This window comes from Parus major, chromosome 2 (genome assembly GCF_001522545.3).
Source record: "Parus major isolate Abel chromosome 2, Parus_major1.1, whole genome shotgun sequence".
In the NCBI taxonomy this organism is placed as follows: domain Eukaryota; kingdom Metazoa; phylum Chordata; class Aves; order Passeriformes; family Paridae; genus Parus; species Parus major.
In genome coordinates, this window is record NC_031769.1 from 48,381,789 (window position 1) to 48,395,462 (window position 13,674).

The 13,674-nt window shown below is 39.9% G+C and overlaps 1 long non-coding RNA gene across 1 annotated transcript in view; it reads right to left on the minus strand.

The window, feature by feature from the left end:
- The window catches only part of LOC107199875, a 37,123-nt gene extending 24,018 nt beyond the window's left edge, over window positions 1-13,105 (minus strand). The window contains exon 1 of the long non-coding RNA XR_004495871.1: window positions 12,982-13,105. This is a non-coding gene — a long non-coding RNA (uncharacterized LOC107199875). The remainder of the gene's footprint in view (window positions 1-12,981) is intronic.
- Between the last annotated feature and the right edge of the window lie 569 nt (window positions 13,106-13,674).

The following is a 13,674-nucleotide window of genomic DNA, read 5'->3' on the forward strand; positions in this document are numbered from 1 at the left end:
CTTGTGCTCTGAAAAGGTGAGGCAGCCCTGCAGTCACTCTTTTTTACCAGCACTGCTGCTTCAAAGCCCCACAGAGGAAATCTGCATAAGAGCTGCCCTGAAAATGAGGGCAAACTGGGCACTGGCACCATGAAATACGTTTCTCTCTTACATTCTCCTCCATAGGAGATGACAAATGCTATGAACTGAAGCACAGTATGGCCTGACAAAGAACTGTGCTGGTTATAGTGCAGAAAGGCAGGTAATACTGTAAAACTGAGTGCTTTTGAAGCAGGCTATACTACTGCCAGGTCTTTAGAGTGTAGAAACTTTGTTAATAGGGATGTTTCAAGCTGGGTTTTTTGGGAAATGCTTTGCTTTATGTTGTATCACTAGATTTGCTTTTATGCTATTCTGAATATCCTACTCAAGTCCGAGAAATTCCATGGATTATCTCTTTCCTCTGGATCTGGTGTATGATTGTTTGTCCAATTAACACAGGTAGTGGAAAAGACCCAAATCCACAAAGCAGAATAATTACTAGGAAAAGATTTCTGAGGATCCCAAAAGCTTTGGGGAGAGTTGTGGGAAGCAGAAAACTCAAAAACCATGCATGATGGTATGAACAGCCCATGGCAAATAATCCTTTCAGTAAGTCAGCATTTCCAGTTTTCTCTCATTATACGGTATTTGACATGACTTGTCTCTGAAACAGAAAACCCCAGATATGAACAAGGATTAGCTGAAATACATTGCCATAAACCTAGCCTACTTAGGTTGTGTCAAGTTTCAGAGAGCTGTAGATGTATTATACCCAGAGCAAGCAAGGCTGAAGCTTCGTGCTGCAGGAAGAAGGGAAAAAGAAGGAGGTGGTGAGTCAGGAAGATGTGGATGGCAATGCCACAGCATTTAACAGAAAGTACCTGGCACCACAGCATTTAATGAGAACTGGTCTTCTGCAGGACCCTGTGGGCTGCATGGATGGCACCTTTTGGTACTAATCCCTCCAATGACTTCTCACCTCCAGGGAGCGGGGGATGTGAGGAGCATGAAGATGGTTTTTCTCCCCTGCAAATAGGGTCTGCAAGTTAAAGCGCCAGTGCTGGTAATGCTAAACGCTGATGAAGCTTTTGCTTCAAACAAAGACATAAAAAGTGGTGTGGTAAAATGAACCCACTTAAAGAGCTGCAGTTTCAGCAAGCTGCTTTCTGAAAGGCAGCACACTGTTTGTCTTAGCATCTAGAGACTTAAAATCACAACCATCTCCTGAGCAGTGTTTCTCTATTCTGTCCTTTTTAGCTGTCTCTCCCTGGTGAAAGGACGATCTCAGAGAGCCCAGCTCTGCCGCGGGCACGCAGTCCATCCTCATTTCTCTCTCCCTCCTGACACCCTCCAGCAGACCCTGGGGGCTTTTGTTTCCCTGTGCCTGCGGCGATCCTGTCTCCTCGCTGCCTCCTGCAGCCCCAAGCCTGCGCTGCAGTCAGCCCGCATGCTTCATTCCACAGGAGCAGCTGCGACACAAATCATACGACGAGACACAGAGGATTTCACAAGAAAGACCAGAAAAATAGAAAAGAGGAATCATTTCCAGAAGTGGTTAGTTTTAATGTCAAAATACAAGTGTGGAGCCTGTTTTGGCAGCAGAACTTAGGAAAGTGAGACATTCTCAGAAGTTACCTTGCAAATTTAGGCTCCATGCCAAGCTTTACCCTATTTCTTCCGGGTGTGTTGAAGAAATTTGTTTCTTCTGTCTTTTGCCTGACAGCTGCATCACTAACTGGAAATAAGGCATGGGATCTTAATTGTCATTAGCACCTCACATATTGAATACTTACTTTATTTCCTGCAACCAGTGCGTTACATTTGGGATTCAAAACATGGAGACAACGGGTCCAATTCAAGAAAACAACTGATTCCATTAAAACACTCAATATATAAAGGAATATTTTAGCCTGAGTAGGAAGAAGCAATAAAACATCACCCTTTTAACAGTATACCATCATTTTGCCTGCCTGCAGTCACTCCATGTGTACAAATGAAATGTTTTAGAAAAAGCCACATCCCATGAACATGGCAGAGGCAAATCTACCCCTCTGAGGACAGTGAGTGAGTGCATAAACCAACCATTATCATGTCAGCACTACTGGCATATCTCAATAAACCTATCTAATGTAGCTACTTCAAACACGGTAAGCCACTATTGCATTTCACTGCACAGTCTCTCCATCTGAAAAGGTTATTGTTGTTACAGTCTAGATGCTACTTCACTTAGCTCATCCTATGAGAGATGCTAGATGCAAAAGTGGAGATTATTACCGAGATAACCCCTCTGTCAGTCCTTGTAAGTTGCTCCTCTGATCTCATCCAAAAATAAGATTACCCAGAGGCTTTAATGAACTATATTTAATTGATGTCTGGTATTAACTGCACCTTCATAAAAGAGATAATATCTTTTCCCCAGACACATATCACTCATACCCTCACATAAATCTAGTGTTTGTTGAGTGGGGCCATTTATATCATCTTCCAAAATGTCAGAAAGATCAGTTCTTGCTCCAGTTTCTAATTTCCTGATATAACGGATATGCACATCCACAGTTGCCAGGCAGCAGATCTCAGGCTGTAGCCTCCACAGCATTATTCTTCCTAATTTCCACATTAATTATTGTCAGGTTAAAATATATTAATTAGTAACAGTCAGAAACAGCATGCTCCATTGTTAAACACTGGGATTACCTGGCATAGCAAAAGAAGGCAAGTAATCTTTAGGGCAATATCTGAAGGATTGATTGAAGCAGAAATGTACAGAGGATATCCTCAGAGGCAGGAGCTCCCTTTTCCAGCAACAGGCACGTCCTTTCTCCTTTGCATCTGTATCACCAGCACAGGCTCAATACAGGCTGTGTAGGAAGAGCCACAGACAGGACAAATAATTGTGTGAACCTCTATGTCTGCATGGCGCTGAAGAATGGTCCACAAGGCTGAGAAAGGGCAAAAATTGGCAGGTTCAGCTTCTCTTGGAGAAATACCTTTAAAGTATCATCTAAACCCGGGCCAAAATATTAGCAAAATACCAGACACTGCCCAGGAATAAGTATTCCTGATGCGGGTGTAGCAACACAAGTGTGTGAGAGGAAAAGGGAGACAGCCTGCCATGCTTGGTAGCAGTGCCTGGATGGACCACATTCCTTACAGCTGAGAAAACTACAGAGCAATCCTTGGGGCTGATGATGAGATTTCCCCCAGGGTACACAATCTCTGCTCTTTGTAGAAAAAGTGCCTGGTCAAGCACACAGAGTGCTGGGAGATACACAACCTGTACAGTTGGGAAAAAGGCAGCGAAATCAAATAACATCAGGTCCAGCATCTGCTACTGATAATCACTTGAAAGGTAACCAGTCCCAAGAATTTTTCACCATTAGAATGTAAAGAAAATATCATATTTCTCACACTCTCTGCTGAATGAAAACTGGGAGGGGAGCAAAAAATTCTCAAAGTATTAATAAGAGAATCACTCATATATATATATAATGAGCAAGAGCATTGTGTTTCTCCAATGATACTACTTTAAAGAGCTGTCATCCAGCTGTATGAACACTCATTTGCAACACACATAGATCAAAGGATCTAGCCTACCCCAAAACCATCTCCTTAGACAGTGTCATAACTCATTGCCAGGAAAATTGCTTTGACGTCATATACTTCCAACAGGTAAGATCAAAGGGAACCACGTATGAAAAACAGATTTCTCCATCTACCTGTTCACATAATTCACGTAAGTTCACATAATACCCTTAAGAAACAGAAAGCCAAATACACCAGTAAGCTCGACTTGTCACATGCACCTGTTGCCATGTGAAATCAGAAAAAATCTTCCTCTGATTCTATATGCATGAAACGATGGAGACTGTGCCTTCCCAGTAAGGGTGCACCTGCTGATGCTTGCTTTGCCCATCCTCTGTCTAGCTCTTAACTATTCATGAGCCAGGGATTATTGATTTCCAGGCTCTATTACAGGCTCTGATTATTCATTGAAGTCTCAGTGGGTAACTAGAGGAATGATTTGTCACCGTCCAACCATTTGAAAAATTGTTAGTGGCCAGCACAACCTTACCTGGCTTGTTTTGCTAATGTGATTGAAGACTGAGGGTGTGCAACCGGAGCCTAGGCATACGCTTTCCTACCTGTGACACCTGGAATTAAGTTTCTCTTCTATAGTACTGAAAGTCTTCAAACCCCATTCATTCAGCAGGAGTTTGAGAACACTGAGCATTGGAGTGATATTCCTGGTGCCTTCCATGAAAGTGATCCCAAAAGCACAAAGACAGACAGACACAAATGAGGTACTGAGGGATCAAATGCCTTATCTGTCTCCATCTCTATTTTGAGAGAAAATACTCTTTCTCATCTGTTGCACTTTTCATTTCATTTCAAACAGCACACAGATTTTTCCACATTAAAGTGTCTTCATCCGCAGCCAAATAAAAACATTTTGATATTCAAGGCTTTTTTAGATTCATATCCTTGAAATCTGTAGAGGCCCATTAAAAGCCGTGAGGTATCCTCCTCATTAAATGTGGCTCTACAGATGAGCATAGGTTGTAATAGGTTCTTCTCGGTAAAACTGCTACCATATAAGCATCATATTAGGGTAAAAAACAAATTAAAACCCTGTTAGTCAGAAGCTTATCTAGGCTTGAATTAACAGCCTGCACATCCAACTTCCCGTTTGCTGTGTGCAGCCTTGCTGCAAACGTTCAACACCTCACGCTGCTCCTGTAATTGTGTCGAAAAAGGCCATCAGATTCAGAGCACTGTTTCCCATATTTCTGAATTACATTTATAGACTAAGGCACTCCAGGGTACAGCATACGCTTATCTTTCTGCACTTTAAAACATGGCAGGGGTACCGCAGTCCTGGACTAAAGATGCATTAGCAGAGTCATGTGGTGACAAATTGCATAACACCTGCTTCTACTAGTTTTAGCTCTAGTCTGCTATTAGTCCCTTGCTTTTGTGAACAATACATTTTCCCGTGAAAGAATAATATAAAACTCAGTCAAGGAAGAGCTGTATATAAATGCCAGTGCATTAAGCTGAGAAAGCATTAGAGAATGTCCCTGTCAGCAACCAGGAAGGCCAAAAAGCTTGAAAGCACGAAGTTTACACACAAGAGACTGGTGACACACCACACAATGTGACATGCCTCTGTCACTTCACACACCAGCACAGGGCAGAGATAGATTTGGGTCAATCCCAAAGGTAACATTGCTCATCTACAAAGGTTAAACCTCATCCATTTGGATCACAGTCAAACTAAACTGGAGGAGAAATAGCATCCTGTGGAACCAGGCACCATTGCACTACTGCTCTGAAGGCAGCAGCAGCAGCCATTTAACCCTGCTTGCACAGATTATTTGGAGTACTCAGCATTGACTGCTCTTGTTAGACCATGGTGCAAAGGCACTGTCCTGAGGTCAGGGAATGAGGAGGGTGTTGCAGTAACCAGCCCAGAGTATGGTCCCAGTCACCCCTTGATTTCATCACTACAAGAAAGGGTGATGAAGGTCCATAGAAAAGATGGGGACAGTCCTCTTCAGCCACAGCTGGTGAGAAACCAAGAAAATACAGGCTAATTCCCACTTTTTGTGGTAAAATGATGGAAAACTCTATCAAAAATTATGTCTTGCAGAGCTCTGTTTCTGCAGCAGATTAAAGCAAAAATAGAGCTTGGGCTGTCAGGAGAGAGTGAAACCCAGACTTGTGGAAGAAGTACTCCAGCTGAGGACTAAAACTCAGGAGTAACAGTCCCAGGCATGATGGAAAATACAATGAATAAGCCAGTGGTGTGAATCAAAATTATTTTTTTTTATTATTATTATTATTATTATTATTATTATTGGAAATAAATTTGGAATAGGGAAAAACAAGGGGAAAATATTTAAACGGCAAGAGAAAAGGTAAGATGATAAGAAAGGTTGAATACAAAATATTCTTTGCTGAAGCAGGCATTTAGCCTCAGCACAAGAAAGGCACATCTGGTGGTGGCCTAGGACTCCCAGAAATTTCCTTGTGGTGTTTGTTTGGAACTTATAACATAAAAAAAAAGACACCAAAATAAGCATATCTGGTTTTGTTCAGCACAGAAATTCAACTACATTTTCACTTCACAAACATGACACAGGTATATGTAGGTATACAGTTTTCATGCTTCTGAGTCATGGAAATAAGGTTGTATTACAAGCTGGTGTGGCACACTTGCTAACAGGAGGCTGGGGCAACTGAGTTTAGGAACACAGAGAAAGCAATGCCATCACCATGGCACTAATGAGACTTATATGCAAAACACAAATACCCCAATGATACTTAAGATGTACTCTTAAACCATCTGCACATCTTAATTAACTACATGATTCCTGCTGCACTGCTGAGCCTTGCTGCTATTTCCTTGGCATGATCAGTGAGGTGGGGTCTTCCTTCAGAGATGATGCTGGGCCTGGCAGATGAGACATGGGACAATCTCACGGAATGCAAAAGTCTAAGCCTGGCTCATACACCACTTCATTTTACAGTGATAAAATGACCAAGTCCATCTTCCCTTTTCACCAGATATAAAACATTGATACTTACAAACCTCCTGTAATTACCAGAAGGGCTGGAAGGCACAATCCAAGCTGAAAAACAGCTTGTGATTTTCCACAAAGGAAGCTATCAACAGATTTACAGGTCTGAGAACAGGGAGGACAGGCACCTGCCTAAGGAGCTCTCCTGCACAGAACACTTTGGGAGGCGCACTGCTGGTTTCAGAAAGGTTGTTATGCAAGGAGGGAGAAACAACTTTCTGTTCAAAGCAATGACTTGGAACACAGAGGGTTGTCTTTCAGCTTTAAGACTGCTGCAGATTTCTTACTGGCTTTGACTTAGCTGTTTAATCTTCCTGCACTTTCAGTTATCCCTTTAGGAGAATCAGGAGATAACCCTTTTAACTCACATGGGTGTTGTAGGTGCATTCAAGTTGCTGAAGAGCTCTGATACTAAGATGATTTAGGCTATAAAAGCACATAAGTGTATTAGGAATTCTGTAGCTAGCTGATTCCTATTTCATAACACCCACAAAAACTGGCATATGGAGGTCTTAATCCATAGATAAATTCATTTTAATCCCCAAATCTAGTCAATGGCACTGGTTTGCTTCAAGATCAATGTACACATGCAGAAATCTTGCTATCCCAAACCATCTGGATATTACTGGGTTAAGAGAAGCCAGAAAAAAGAGGAAAAGAAATAAAAACAATGGAGAAATAAAACCATTTAATTATAATCATTCATAATTCATCAATGTTTCAGCTGGTGTGTTTAAACTTTTCACAAGTAGATCCCTGCATAAATTCCCACATGCAAAATGTCATTCATGCTAATTTGGTTTTTGCAATTCAGAGGCCAGTTCAGGGACACTGTACTTCGAAAGTGTAGAGTTAGTTTCAAGCTGAACTATGAGCAGAAGAAATGTCTCGAATAAACTAATCATGGGTTCATTCTTTTTACTGTAAAAGAACACATCTTAACAAAAACAGCAAGTATACTGAGGATTGCCTACCACAGAGCAAAGAGGGTATAAATTGTATTGACAAGACTATAACTAGTAAAAACACCACGGCATAAAGAAACCACATCATGTTAGATATGAGGTGTCCTCTCATAGATCAAACTTCAGACTGAGTACAGTGAACTTAGTGGAATGAGTATCGGTCTTGTAGCATGAGTAATGCAATCATCTCATTCATGTGACCTGACAAGAGCTTTCTGTATGTGAGATTTAAGGTGAGAATTTAATAACATCATTGAGCTAGAGCTAATGTCATCTGGAACTTTAAATCTCTCAGATGGAAAGTTATCAGCAGATAGAAACCTTTTGTTGAGTTCAGTTAGTGATTCAGAGAGGCAAATTTGCTGAAATGTCAAGACTGAAATGAAAGGTAGTGTTAACATTCATTCTTTCGCAATAAAGAATGAATTTAGAAGCTCAGAAGGGCTGGTGTGTAGAGCCCTAGATAAAACCAAGCACAGCCTGGGCAGATGCTATTTCAAACTTACTCTTCTGTCTCCATGTTTCACTTAAAAACTTATCAGAAGACAAAAAAGAACCAAAGAAAAAAATTCATCTATTTCTCAACTCGGTGTCTTTTAGCTGGATAATTAGCTATTGTCCTTCTAGCTGTCTGAGGCACTTTGGTGCAGAAAAATATCCATGTGGCAATAGTAGAAAACAATAATGTGGCAGCCCAAATTAAGCCTTAAACTTTGAAGAATGAGAGAACTTGACTTTTATTTCCTAAGGCATTTCTATTGTAAAGGATCATGACTTCTAGTCTTCCCACAACCTGGATTTGATGGCACACCTTCATCAGATTATACAAAGAAAGAAATCAAGTTTTTAAAGATGACAAAAAGACATCACAAAATTAGCACAGGATTTTTCGAATGAGTGGATGAGTTGTCTTGCCAGGAGACATTTAGTTCTACATAGACTGCCAGTAGCAGCAGCAAAGGAAAGAGAGCACATGGAAGAGTTAATGATCAGGGGCACGGTTTGGATGACAACACAAAATAAAATTACCAGTTTTCCTTTATATGTGACTTTACAGATTAAATAAATGCAGGCCCTTCATCAAACTTAACATGAGAAAAGCATTTGATGAAATGTCATGTGGGAAAATATTTATTAAGCAGGAAAAGGCAGAGATTGGTGGAAGAAATACAGCGGTATGGATTTTAAATGGAAGTTCTTGGGCAAAATGGAGCTGACCATGGCTGTAGCTGAAAGATCAGCGTGAATTATTCGCATCTCACATCTTCATGTAACAAGGTAGGTTAGAAGTGGGACGGAGCTACGACATTTACTGAGGGATGTCATTGGTTAAGATGACCATTAGCATATTGTGTGGGCAGGACCTGAGGCATTCAAGAACAGGAGTAGTGGAAATGGAATCAAATTGCCTAGTATAAAAGTGGCATCAGCTTGCACTTACAGACTAGAAACAAGAAGCTTTTGTCTGAGCTGAGAACTCATTAGTCAGTGATGACAGACAGGGAAAAAGGCCTGAGGGTTATTCATGGAAGACAGGATGACTGAGCCATGATGGAAAGTGTAAATACAGTCCTTGTTGTTATCAGGTAAAAAATGTTTCTGGTAGAAACAGGGAAGTATTAATGCTGTTACAGAGCTCATAGGTGTCACAGAGGTACCAACTGCATTACACTTCCAGGGAGTCTTATTTAAATAGAAAAACATTTGAATCACAAGCAGGTAATCAGGATAATTAAGGAAATTAACAGTTTCATCTTCCAAAAGGACGCAAATAGAAGTGAAACAAAGGCTTCAAGAGCTGTGAATGCTGTCCACAAGCATAACAGAGAATAAATACCTTCTAGGAAAGGTGAAGATCTAAAGGTTGATACATGCACTGAAAATCATCACTTTATCATGATCACAGAATAAGACAGAGGTCAGAAGAGAAGATGGGCAGAAGAGCCCTATTCCTGTCAGAAAGTAGTAAAACAAACTCAAAAAGGAACAAAAACTCCTTCTAGTTTTAGGGTGCAATGTGATCCTTCTTCTGGCATATATGACCCTTCCAGTTCCATTCCTCTGTGCATTGCTCTTAAAAATATAATATCTCCCACCCATTTCCTCTTTTTCATTCCCAAATCAAATATCAGTTACTGGACTTAGCTGATGTTCTGAAATCTGTGGATGTTTAAGAGCTCAGAAACAATATCCTTTTCCATTGTATGCAGCTTTTTCAGCCTTTATTTCTGAACCAGCTGAATTATAAATACTGCTATCAGTACCTGAAGTAACCTGATAAAGTCATGGTATAAATCAAACAGGTGAAACTGAGACTTTAATCCTGCAAAAAAATATGCTTGCTACCAGAAAATAAAACACCATAGCAAGAATAGAAGTACTTTGGCTCCAAAAAACCAAGAAACAAACAGACAAAAAATCTTGTTACAAATTATTCAATTCATGACTGTCAATACATCATCTGATTATAGCAATTCTAGAAAGATTTATCTTACATAATCTTCAGTTACACGTGCTGAATCTTCAAATGTAGGAGTATTAATCTAAGCAGAAAATGGCTGAGAAGCTGTTTATATGTTTCTAAGCTATGTTTATAGCTTGGAAGATTTTGTGAGAAGAGCTTGACATTTTTTTAAAACCTTTCAGTGAAGGGGGGTTCAGTCTCATTATTGCTTGCAATGACCATGTACTTTTACATGTTTCCTTACCCAAAAACACCACATAAGTTTTCTTTTTCAGCCTGACTTACAGCCAGAAAGGCCTTTGGTATTATGAATCACCCTGGGAGTAAATTGCTTTCATTTTCATTTACGTTTCAGAAGCAAGAAATAATTTCTCAATTTCTCTGGCACCAAGAATACTCTGAATTACAGGAGTGGCAGTGAGAGCTGGTTATATCCTGGATGGACACTTTTCACATCAGCACTGAACAAGACCTAGGCCTTTTTTCTCAAGCAGGATACTTGCATTGGCCATGAACCCACTCATTCTCAGATGAGTCATGAAATAGATGTTAAGTGAAAAGCATTTCCCACTGCTGGCTATGCTTTGGGTGCAATAACTAAGGGAATAGAAAAAGACACAGATTAAACAAAATCTTAAAACACACAGATCTCAGATTTCAAAAGATAGCAGAGGAAGAGAAAATGTGAGACTAGGCAGAGATTTTTCACCAGAAACCATGCTAAAGCTGGCAGAGATACACCAGCACAGAATTTGAGTGGGAGCATCTTCCCATCCAAAACTGTCTCTTCCCACAAACTGTGTGCAACCACTACCTCAACCAGATCATCACCAGATATACCCAGAGCCCATACTGGAAAAGAAAATTAAGGACTTAAAATAGCCAAGAGACATGTTCAAAGAACTCTAATGTCTCTTCAGCACTCTTTCCTCCATCTTGTCCAGTTTTGATTTCTCTTTGGTCTAAATGTGGCTGAATTTTAACCCTTGGTTAATTATGATTCTGTTCAATTAAGGTTAAAGGCTATTTTCTATGCAGATGTCACTCCAGAACATCATAGAACAGTTGTGGTTGGAAGGACTTTTATAGGTCACCCAGTCAACCAGTACATCATCAGGAACAGGATACAAGGCCAAAGATATGTCTTTAACTTGCACTCTCAGAGAAATGTGGTAAGAATTTATGAAATTTTGTGAGAGGATGGTATTTAAAGGACCTCATGAAAATTTCCCTTCAGTTTTTATCCTCTGCAGGTATAAAACACCCAGCCAACAGTACAAACTGTGTGTTATATTTTTGTATTCATCAGATTGAATGCAGCAGGGCAGATTGCTGAGTACATCCAGAACTTCAGGTAAGCCCTAGCACCCCAGGTCAGCAGAGATTTGTTCCAGATCACGTCTCCTTGTAGAAGGAAGGCTTAATGACCTGTTTTTAAACCTAATCAGACAACCATGCCATCAACCACAGCTACAGTCACGGGGACTCAGCTTCTGACATGATTTAAAGGGTAGCTCATCCACTCTAGGAGGAAGAGTGCAAAGCCCCATTGGTGTTTTGAAAAATAATAAAGGCCATCTTCAGAGTAGCACCAGAGGCTTTGCGGAGACACAATTGACCTGAAACTCTTCTTCTACCCCACCAAAAATATGAAACCAAAACCAACCCTTCTGTAATAGTACATTCTGTTTATGCCCCAAATTGGGGCTCATATGGAGCAGAACTCTGTTCATCCTAAAATGATCTCTGCCTTTTCCCAGCCTCCCTGTTCTGCTTGTGCATTTTGCTTCAGTTGGACAGGAGCCATCCAAGAGGTACAGAACAAAGCAGGAAAAATAATCACCGAGAAATAAACCCATTTATCAGCTTAATTTGCTGACCTATTAGACAATGCATTCAATTTTTAAAAATAAAAATGCACTTTCTGAATGCAGCTTCCCAGCAGCTGGCCTTTCTTTTGATTTGTCAAACTATTCAGAAGGCAGATATTAAAATCTTTAACCAGATTTTTAACCTTCCTCTGGAGCTATACTGAACCCATAACCAATTCAATTTTTAATAGCTGTTTAACGTCCCAACAGGAGAGATTTTATAGGCTGGTTTCCAAATTTCACCACTGACTACTGAATCAACTAATAAGCATTTGTGTTTTCAGTCATGTATGTAAAAAAACTATAAATGAGTCCTTTTTTCACAAATGCAATCTTATAATATATTGGGTACTTCTGATCCAACAAGGCTTAGATGAATGTCCTTCATTTCAAGGACACTTCCCTCAATTGAGTAATGCTCTCTGAAAAGGGGGGATAATTAATGTACTTAAAGTTATGTGCATTGTTAACCTCTTTCCCATAACAACATACATAACAAGTGCTGTGCTCAGGTGCACTTGGACAGGTTCCAGATACTTGGAGCTACTAGACTGGAAGTGTATCAGACAGTTAAAAACCCCTTTTCCTGTGAATCACAGCAGAAGTTCCTCATTGGAGTTCAAAGCCTGTATAATCATTGCAGCTATTTAATGATCTTATCATCAGAATCCATATTTTAAAGATCCCTTTCTCATTTCTGAGACACACAGAATGGGAAATTGGACTCCTCTTATTTATTATTTCCAGTGATCTTTTCAGATAATCTTTACACAGAATTTTGTAAGCTCTTCTAATTAGACCAGAAGCATTTCAAGCCATGCAATGTGTTGCTCTGTTGCTGGAATAGATGCAGAAAGAAATTACTATCCAGGCTTAAATGTTATGTGGCTATTGCTGACTTAAACAGGAATGATGGTTTTAGTGAGATCTTGAGCCAGAAATCTAATTTTCTATCTGCTTTTATAACACAGCAAAATGAGCTGTCATGATGAGGTAAACCTATGAGAGGTTAGAAATGAGAAATTTTAAGGGCTATTAAACTTTTTTTAAATGTTCCCTTAGGACTGGCATAAACTTACCTAGCACCTCTGCTTCTGTAATTGTGATATAGTGGGAGAATTCCCAGTGTTCAGTGGTTTATTCAGTGAGCTCCTACAGCTTGGTAGTAACCTTGGCTGACATAAAAATCAGGAGGGTTATCACAGCATCTGCAAAACCAAAACAGAGTTTCAGATTAGTTTGTACTTATTGCATTTTTAATGTAGTCTTGTTTTGCTCTAAGTTTTTTTGTTGTTCATTTTTGGTGGCCATTCTTCATTTAAGGACTGTTTGTTTTCAAATTAATTGGACAAAAAGTGGAGTTTGAAAGAGAGACTAGAAAAATGAAAGAGAGACTAGAAAAAATAGGAGTCTGCTTGAGCAGACTCCTATTGATGGACTCAGTAGGAGTCTGCTCAAATACAAGAAAATGGATGGACATGAGCATGGCCAGGTCATACTCAGCACTCCTACACAAGTTTGGTTTTGCACCACAGAATGAAAACATCCAAAGGAAAGAACGAGCCCACACAAAAAATTAAGCAGATGAGAAATACCTGTACCAGGTAGTCAGAGAAACATTCTAATCATCATTAAATCAACTTTTGGGCAGGACCTGTATCTATAACTAGTGCCCTGAATGACATGTATAATTGTTGTTGACAATATAAAATTTATTCTAGATTTATACCAAGGTTACTGAGAGCCAGTATTTTAATATGAAATGGGTCCCC